Source organism: Vigna umbellata, chromosome 5, assembly GCF_029865625.1.
Source record: "Vigna umbellata cultivar VRB3 chromosome 5, Vumbellata_1.0, whole genome shotgun sequence".
Classification (NCBI taxonomy): Eukaryota; Viridiplantae; Streptophyta; class Magnoliopsida; order Fabales; family Fabaceae; genus Vigna; species Vigna umbellata.
In genome coordinates this window covers 38,609,318-38,618,867 of record NC_142169.1, presented here as the reverse complement: position 1 = coordinate 38,618,867, position 9,550 = coordinate 38,609,318, and positions in this window count along the sequence as shown.

Genomic DNA, 9,550 nt, shown 5'->3' with positions numbered 1-9,550 from the left:
ATTTGGTTTCTTTCCTCGTGAGTCTTTGTTTTCTGTGTGCTGAGTTTGTGTCACTTCCCTGATGTCCTTTTTAACTATTCCTTGCTTTGCGTCTTGATTTTGCTCAGGAGTGCAAAAGACTAAGTGTGGTCTATTTTGATGAGTCAATATTTTCTTCACTTCACTTAGTTTAGTATGCTAGAATTAATCAGGGAATTGTGCTTAAATGTCCGGTATTTTTCCATTTTTGCTAATTGTGCTTAATTTGTCCAAAAATTATTATTTTAATAAATTTGAATTATTTAAGCTAATTATTTTCATCATTGATTGTAGGAAAAATTTTGGAAATACAATTTGGGACATTTGGAGACATCCTATAAGGAGCTATTGATATTGTTCTTGCTCCTGACACCAGATCAATTCAAAACTCCACTTCTCTAGGAGGAGGTAATCCAAACACCTCATCTGGAAAAACATCCAAGAACTCACTTACGACCGAACGATTTACACTTTTATCATCTTGCACCGATCGGTCAAAATCTGCCTCTGACAGTACTTCCAAATGAGAGAATACCAGAAAACAACTGGCACCTTCCATTATATCTTGCCTTAGCACACCGATTGTAACACCCAAATATAATAAAAGGGTATTACTGATAGTAGAGACTAAATTAATTTGATATCTCATATAAACAATCAAACTTTATTTCAATTACTCCAAAGTACAATACCAAACTTACAAACATTAAACAATATAGTCTTCACCACTTAACATAAATTTGAAATTTCAACTTATAAGTCTTACACAACATAATTTTCCCAATACAAATTTATTCTTTTTAGAAAAATCCCTGAAAGTTTTTCCCCGCATCTCTCTCATCTCTAAGCTTTTTCAACCGCATCTGCAACATTATCTATTCACATATAACATGAGTTATATGATCATAGTACAAACAAATAAGGGTAAGCCAACCATATCATAAAATCATTAAACTTGTAATAAAAATATTCCAATCATGTATTTTTGCAATTGATAAAATATCATTATTCCGATGTCATTAATTCATCATTATCAAAATCATCTTTCTCATTTCCATAAACCTTACAAGTGTACCATGCTTACTCACGAAGCCTTATGGTCAGACCGCTCTCTGCCTGCTTCCTTAAGCCTCACTTATATACTATGTCTTACTTTCTGAAGCCTTGTGGTCAGACCTCTCTCTGCCTGCTTCTATAAACTTATGAACCATATATTTATGTCAAAGCCTTATGGTCAGACCACTTTCTGCCTGCTTTCATAACCCTCTGCTGTTACTTTGCTCATATCAAGCTCTCATGGTATAACTCGAACATACTACTCAAGTAGTAAACATCATTTCATAAGTAATGATTTCTCATATCCACTCCAACATTTCATAAAATCAACAATTCATACCCTTTTTATCCACCTAACTCAATCAGGTTCATTCTTTAATCATAAATTCACAATAACCCGTTTTGGTGTCAATAAATTAAACATATTGCCAGATATCATACTTCATATTATAAACTCAATTTGCCCATAATGAGTATAACTCAACATATTTTCACCAATCAAAGATCATATATAAGCCAAAATACATCAACATATCTTAGGAACTACATATTAAAGTCTGGGCTCAATGTAATGATAAATAAAATATATATGAAGTTTTTACCATGATAATATTTTGCATCTATAATCAACTTGTTTTATTTTATTTTCATCCTAGTAGATATTTTTCTTTACCCCAATTGGTCACCGGAGAGGACCCAGATGTCTGAACGCATCAAACTCACCTTCGACGCCAGCACATATGACTAGTCACAACTGACTGGACCAGGCCAGGGCTGCTCTATGATCAGGGATGTGCCAACTCAGGTTTTTAAGGTTCCTCTATCCTACCAACAAAGAAAGGCCCTCAATAATTAACAATTGATTTATTTAAATTATCTACCATGTTCTCTTATGCTCTAAATTTGAAATGCCAAATTTTAATATTTTCACTTCCTCTCACAGCAACCTCAAACAATATCTGTACATCTATTTAATACCCATATACAAGCTATTACATAATCCTTACTCCAGACCTTCCAACAAGATCAATTTCAGCCAACAAACTCATTCGAAACAGATTAACTTCATCACATCACAACATGTACAATTTCACAGTTTCAGTTATAACACTCAATATAATAAAAGTCATAAAAATAGTTTCACAAGAGTACATCAGTTCAACATTCATATGCATATATTTTTATAAAATAAATTCATACAAAAATAATTAGCTCGGATTACTAACAAAATAATATTAATATAAAATTTCAGGGGAAACAAGAAGTTGAATCTGGCAGAGCCGGTTAGACAACTTCTCATCCTTCCAGAAAGATGCAATAAAAAAAATAGATAAAATAATAAAATTTCTAGGGAAACAAAAAGTTGAACCTGGCAGAGCCGGTTAGACAACTTCTCATCCTTCCAAAAATACAATATAAATAAGGAATAAAAGGTGTGGGGAAACAAGAAGTTGAATCTGGCAGAGCCGGTTAGACAACTTCTCGTCCTTCCAAAATACAATATAAAGATATAAGAAACAACCAAGCTTTGGGGAAACAAGAAGTTGAATCTGGCAGAGCCGGTTAGACAACTTCTCGTCCTTCCAAAAATACAATATAAAGATATAAGAAACAACTAAGCTTTGGGGAAACAAGAAGTTGAATCTGGCAGAGCCGGTTAGACAACTTCTCGTCCTTCCAAAAATACAATATAAAGATATAAGAAACAACCAAGATTTGGGGAAACAAGAAGTTGAATCTGGCAGAGCCGGTTAGACAACTTCTTGTTCTTCCAAATATACAATATAAAGATATAAGAAGCAAATAAATGATCTCATTCAAAATTCAAGATCATACAGAAACAAAATACTACATATTCAAGAATTAGGATTAGAGAAAAGCAAAGTATAAGGGTGGCTTCCCTTACCTCTATTACAGACTTAATTTCCTCGTTCTCTGAAAACTTACAGAATATCCCCTTTGCAATTAGAAATTCTTCCAACTCTCTTCTCTCAAAATTTTTCTAAGTTCTTTCGTGTAAATTTTCAGCCTCCCCCCTTGGCTATTTATAGCAAAAAAATTTACTATTCATTTTTACTATTCATTTTAACTATTCATTTTTTTATTCATTTTACTATTACAAAAATAATTTTTTATTTGCAAATTGATGAATTCTGATCTCAAAGCTACGTGGAACACTTATCCTTTCCAAAAATAATTTTTTTTTTACTATTCACTTTTTACTATTCACAATTTACTATTCACTATTTACTTTTTTTTTATCTAGTATTTGACTTACAAATATTTTCAAGGATCTTACAATCTCCCCAACAACAATTATTTTTGCCCTCGAAAATTATCTATTTAACAAAAGACTATTTAACAAAAAGACTACTTACAAAAGAGATATGGATATTCCTTTATCATAAATTCTTCCAATTCCCAAGTCATTTCCTGTGTGTCTTCATTCCAAAGTACCTTTACCGTGCGAATATCCTTTCCTCTTAGCTTTTTCATTTGAACATCTAGTATACGCACTGGTCCAACTTCCATTGTTAAATTTTCTTTGACCTGAATTTCATCAACTTCTAACACATGCTTTGGATCTGGAATATACTTCCTCAGTTGGGATACATGAAAAATGTTATGCAAATTTGCCAATCGAGGTGGTAATGCTATTTCATAAGCCACTGGCCCAATCCTTTTGAGAATTTGATACGGTTCGAGAAATTTTGTTGTCAGTTTCCTCATCTTGATAGCTCTCCCGACTCCTGTAGTTGGTGTTACTCGTAAGAATACATGATCTCCTTCTTCAAATTCTAACGGTCTTCTTCTTTTGTCGGCATATGACTTTTGTCTACTTTGAGTTGCTTTCATCCGATCTTGGATTAATTTTATTTTTTCTGTGGTTCGCTGTAATAGCTCGGGTCCTACTGTCAGTGCTTCCCCATCTTGAAACCAACACAACGGGGTTCTACATCTTCTTCCATATAAAGCTTCATATGGTGGCATACCAATACTGGAATGATAACTGTTGTTGTAAGTAAATTCTACTAATGGTAATATCTCATTCCAACTTCCAAGATGATCTAATACACAAGTTCTTAGCAAATCCTCCAAAGACTGAATAGCCCTTTCTGTTTGACCATCAGTCTGAGGGTGATAGGCCGAACTCATCCTCAACTGTGTTCCCAGAGCCTTCTGTAGCGTCTGCCAAAACCTTGAAGTAAACCTTGGATCTCTGTCTGACACAATGCTTGTAGGTATGCCATGCAACCTCATTACTTCCCCGATGTATAACTCCGTCAGCTTTTCTAGTGACATACGTTGATTAATGGGTAAAAAGTGAGCGCTCTTGGTTAGTCTATCAACGATAACCCAGATAGAATCGTGACCTTTTGATGATTTTGGTAAATGTGTTACAAAGTCCATCGAGATACTGTCCCACTTCCATTGAGGAATGTCTAACTGTCGTAACATCCCTCCCGGTTTCTGATGCTCCACTTTTGCCTTTTGACACACCAAGCAGGCTGCTACAAACTCGGCAACATCCCGCTTCATTCTATTCCACCAAAATGACTCTTTCAGGTCCTTATACATCTTAGTCATACCTGAATGTATGCTAAGACGACTTTTATGGCCTTCGTCAAAATTAAATGTTTAATTCACTCTTTGCAGGTATACACACTCTGTTTTAAATCGAAGAATGCCATCTTTACTTAGAACGAACTCCTTAGCTTGATCGGTGTCCAACAACCTGATCTTTTGCTGCAACTCTTGATCCATGACTGCTCAACCTTCACTTGTTCTAAGAAGTCACTAGTGATTACTAAATGACACACCATATATGATCTGGGTTTAACTGCAACCCCAAGTTCATATCACGTAACTTTTCTAACAGTTCTAATTCCTTCACCATCATGTTGTTATCTGAGCTTGTCTCCTACTCAATGCATCTGCCACCACATTGGCTTTTCCTGGGTGATATAAAAGCTCGAAGTCATAGTCCTTCATATATTCCATCCATCTTCTTTGTCGCATGTTCAGCTCCTTTTGATCGAACAAATACTTTAGACTCTTATGGTCACTAAAAACTTGGAAACTTGCCCCATAGAGGTAGTGTCTCCATGTCTTTAATGCAAATACTACTGCTGCAAGTTCTATGTCATGCGTTGGGTAGTTCTTCTCATGCGCTTTAGCTGCCTAGATGCATAAGCTACAGGTCTCCTTCCTTGCATTAGAACGCACCCCAATCCTTGATATGACGCATCACAGTACACCTCAAAAGATTTGCTGGAGTCTGGAATGATTAATACTGATGCTGACGTTAGTCGTTGCTTCATATATTCAAAACTGGCTTCGCACTTGTCAGTCCACAGAAATGGTTGATCTTTGCGAGTTAACTGAGTTAGAGGACCTACAATCTTGGAAAACCCTTCGACAAAACGTCGGTAATAACCGGCTAATCCTACAAAACTTCGTACTTCAGTTACAGTTTTCGGCCGCTCCCACTTTAGCACAGCTTCCACTTTTGCTGGATCCACTGAGATTCCTTGAGCAGAAATCACATGACCCAAAAATTGTACTTTCTCTATCCAGAACTCACACTTTGACAGTTTCCCATACAGTTGATGTTTTCTTAAAATTTCCAACGCCACCCTCAAGTGTTCTGCATGCTTTTCCTTATTCTCTGAATAGATAAGAATATCGTCTATAAATACTACCACGAACTTATCTAAACATGACCGAAATATTCTGTTCATGTAGTCCATAAAAATCGCTGGGCATTCGTCACGCCAAACGGCATTACTACGTACTCAAAGTGTCCATAGCGAGATCTGAAAGCCGTCTTTTGTACATCTTCCGTCTTGACAAGAATCTGATGGTACCAGATCTGAGATCAATTTTTGAAAACACCTCTGCTCCTCTCAACTGATCTAATAGATCATCGATTCTTGGCAAAGGATATTTGTTCTTTATTGTAACCTTGTTCAACTGTCGATAATCCACGCACAACCTTGAACTTCCATCCTTCTTCTTCACCAGCAATACAGGAGCTCCCCATGGAGACACACTTGGACGGATAAACTTCTTCTCCAACAGATCTTCGATTTGCTTTTTCAACTCTGCTAGTTCGGCAGGAGCCATTCTGTATGGAGCCATAGAAACCGGGCCAGCTCCGGGCACTAGATCTATTGCGAAATCGATCTCTCGACTAGGTGGTAAACCTGGTACTTCTTCTGGAAAAACATCAACATATTCTTCTACCACAGGTATTCCGATGATTTGTTCCTCAGTATTCTCTCTTTTCTCCTGAGCTAACACCACATAGCAGGTAGCTCCATCTTTGATATCCTTCGCAACGACTCGAGTTGAGCTTAGTTCTAAATCGTTCAAATTTAGAAACTCTATCTTTTTTTTTCCCGCAGTCAATAAGAACGTGATTGGAAGTCAACCAATCCATTCCCAAAATAACGTCTAGATTTTGAAGGGGTGAGCAGATCAAGTTCACTTTGAACTTGCGTCCTGCAATTTGGATCGGGCATCCGACACAGACTGAACTGGTCGCAACTGGTCCCGATGCTGGTGTAGAAACTACTAATTTACACCCTAGATCATGCATCGGTAATCCGAGTCTTTCTAAACATGCTAGGGATATAAAGGAGTGTGTGGCTCCAGAGTCAAACAAAACATATACGGATTCTCCTAACAACATACAGGTGTGTAAGATTAATGTACCTGGCTTAGTAGCCTCTTCTACAGACATTGCGAATACTCTTCCTGTGGCCCGGGGCTTTACTTCAGCAGAATCTTGTTGTTGTGGTTCACCCACTTTCTTTTTCTTTGGACAAACATTAGCAAAGTGTCCCGGATCATTGCAGATGAAACATCTCTTTCCTTCAACTTTTTCCCCAATAAGTTTAGGGCAGTCACGTCTGAAATGTGCTCCTCCACACTCAAAACACTTCACTGTTCCTCGATATGATAATTGTGGTTTTTCATAAGGCTTTTTGTTGAATTTCATTGAAGATTCTCCCTTTGCAAGTCTGGAAACTCTACTTGGATCAAACTCCAACAATTCTATCATTCTGGCTTTCTCTACCAATGCTGGAAACTCTTGTATTTCTAATGGCATAAGTACCTTCTTCAGTTCATGCCTTAGTCCTCCCTCGAATTTTCGACATCTCCATTCTTCTGTGATATTCTGAGTATAAAACCTTGAGAGATAATTAAATTTTACTACATACTCTTGTACTGATAACCTTCTTTGTTGTAAGGTCAGAAACTCCGCCTCCCTTGCAAATTTTGCACTGTTTGGAAAATATTTTTCCAAGAACCTTATCTTAAAGTTCTCCCAATTCACAGTCTCACCACGAACCGTCATCAACTGTTGCATACTTTCCCACCAATATTCAGCCTCACCCACCAAAAGAAATGATGCATAGGTTAATTTTTTTTCTTCTGAGCAAGTTATTACCCGAAAAATCTTCTCATTCTGCCTTAGCCAAGAGTCAGCCTCATCAGGAGTAGCCTCCCCATTAAATTTAGTTGGATCATGCCTTAAGAAGTCATTCAAGCTAGAATGATTTTGAGGTACTTGATCAACTTGTTGTTGTTGCATCTTTGTCGAGTTTTAAATGATTTCTTCAAAAAGATAACAATACAATTTAGCATATGATATCCATTTCCTCCAATAGTCATTTTCATCATAACCATTAATAGTTTTACTAAGAATAATAATTTCACTCCCCACAGTCCCAAAATATTTTCGAAAACCATTGCTCTGATACCATAATGTAACACCCAAATATAATAAAAGGGTATTACTGATAGTAGAGACTAAATTAATTTGATATCTCATACAAACAATCAAACTTTATTTCAATTACTCCAAAGTACAATACCAAACTTACAAACTTTAAACAATATAGTCTTCACCACTTAACATAAATTTGAAATTTCAACTTATAAGTCTTACACAACATAATTTTCCCAATAGAAATTTATTCTTTTTACAAAAATTCCTGAAAGTTTTTCCCCGCATCTCTCTCATCTCTAAGCTTTTTCAACCGCATCTGCAACATTATCTATTCACATATAACATGAGTTATATGATCATAGTACAAACAAATAAGGGTAAGCCAACCATATCATAAAATCATTAAACTTGTAATAAAAATATTCCAATCATGTATTTTTGCAATTGATAAAATATCATTATTCCGATGTCATTAATTCATCATTATCAAAATCATCTTTCTCATTTCCATAAACCTTACAAGTGTACCATGCTTACTCACGAAGCCTTATGGTCAGACCGCTCTCTGCCTGCTTCCTTAAGCCTCACTTATATACTATGTCTTACTTTCTGAAGCCTTGTGGTCAGACCTCTCTCTGCCTGCTTCTATAAACTTATGAACCATATATTTATGTCAAAGCCTTATGGTCAGACCACTTTCTGCCTGCTTTCATAACCCTCTGGTGCTACTTTGCTCATATCAAGCTCTCATGGTATAACTCGAACATACTACTCCAGTAGTAAACATCATTTCATAAGTAATGATTTCTCATATCCACTCCAACATTTCATAAAATCAACAATTCATACCCTTTTTATCCACCTAACTCAATCAGGTTCATTCTTTAATCATAAATTCACAATAACCCGTTTTGGTGTCAATAAATTAAACATATTGCCAGATATCATACTTCATATTATAAACTCAATTTGCCCATAATGAGTATAACTCAACATATTTTCACCAATCAAAGATCATATATAAACCAAAATACATCAACATATCTTAGGAACTACATATTAAAGTCTGGGCTCAATGTAATGATAAATAAAATATATATGAAGTTTTTACCATGATAATATTTTGCATCTATAATCAACTTGTTTTATTTTATTTTCATCCTAGTAGATATTTTTCTTTACCCCAATTGGTCACCGGAGAGGACCCAGATGTCTGAACGCATCAAACTCACCTTCGACGCCAGCACATATGACTAGTCACAACTGACTGGACCAGGCCAGGGCTGCTCTATGATCAGGGATGTGCCAACTCAGGTTTTTAAGGTTCCTCTATCCTACCAACAAAGAAAGGCCCTCAATAATTAACAATTGATTTATTTAAATTATCTACCATGTTCTCTTATGCTCTAAATTTGAAATGCCAAATTTTAATATTTTCACTTCCTCTCACAGCAACCTCAAACAATATCTGTACATCTATTTAATACCCATATACAAGCTATTACAGAATCCTTACTCCAGACCTTCCAACAAAATCAATTTCAGCCAACAAACTCATTCGAAACAGATTAACTTCATCACATCACAACATGTACAATTTCACAGTTTCAGTTATAACACTCAATATAATAAAAGTCATAAAAATAGTTTCACAAGAGTACATCAGTTCAACATTCATATGCATATATTTTTATAAAATAAATTCATACAAAAATAATTAGCTCCCATTACTAACAA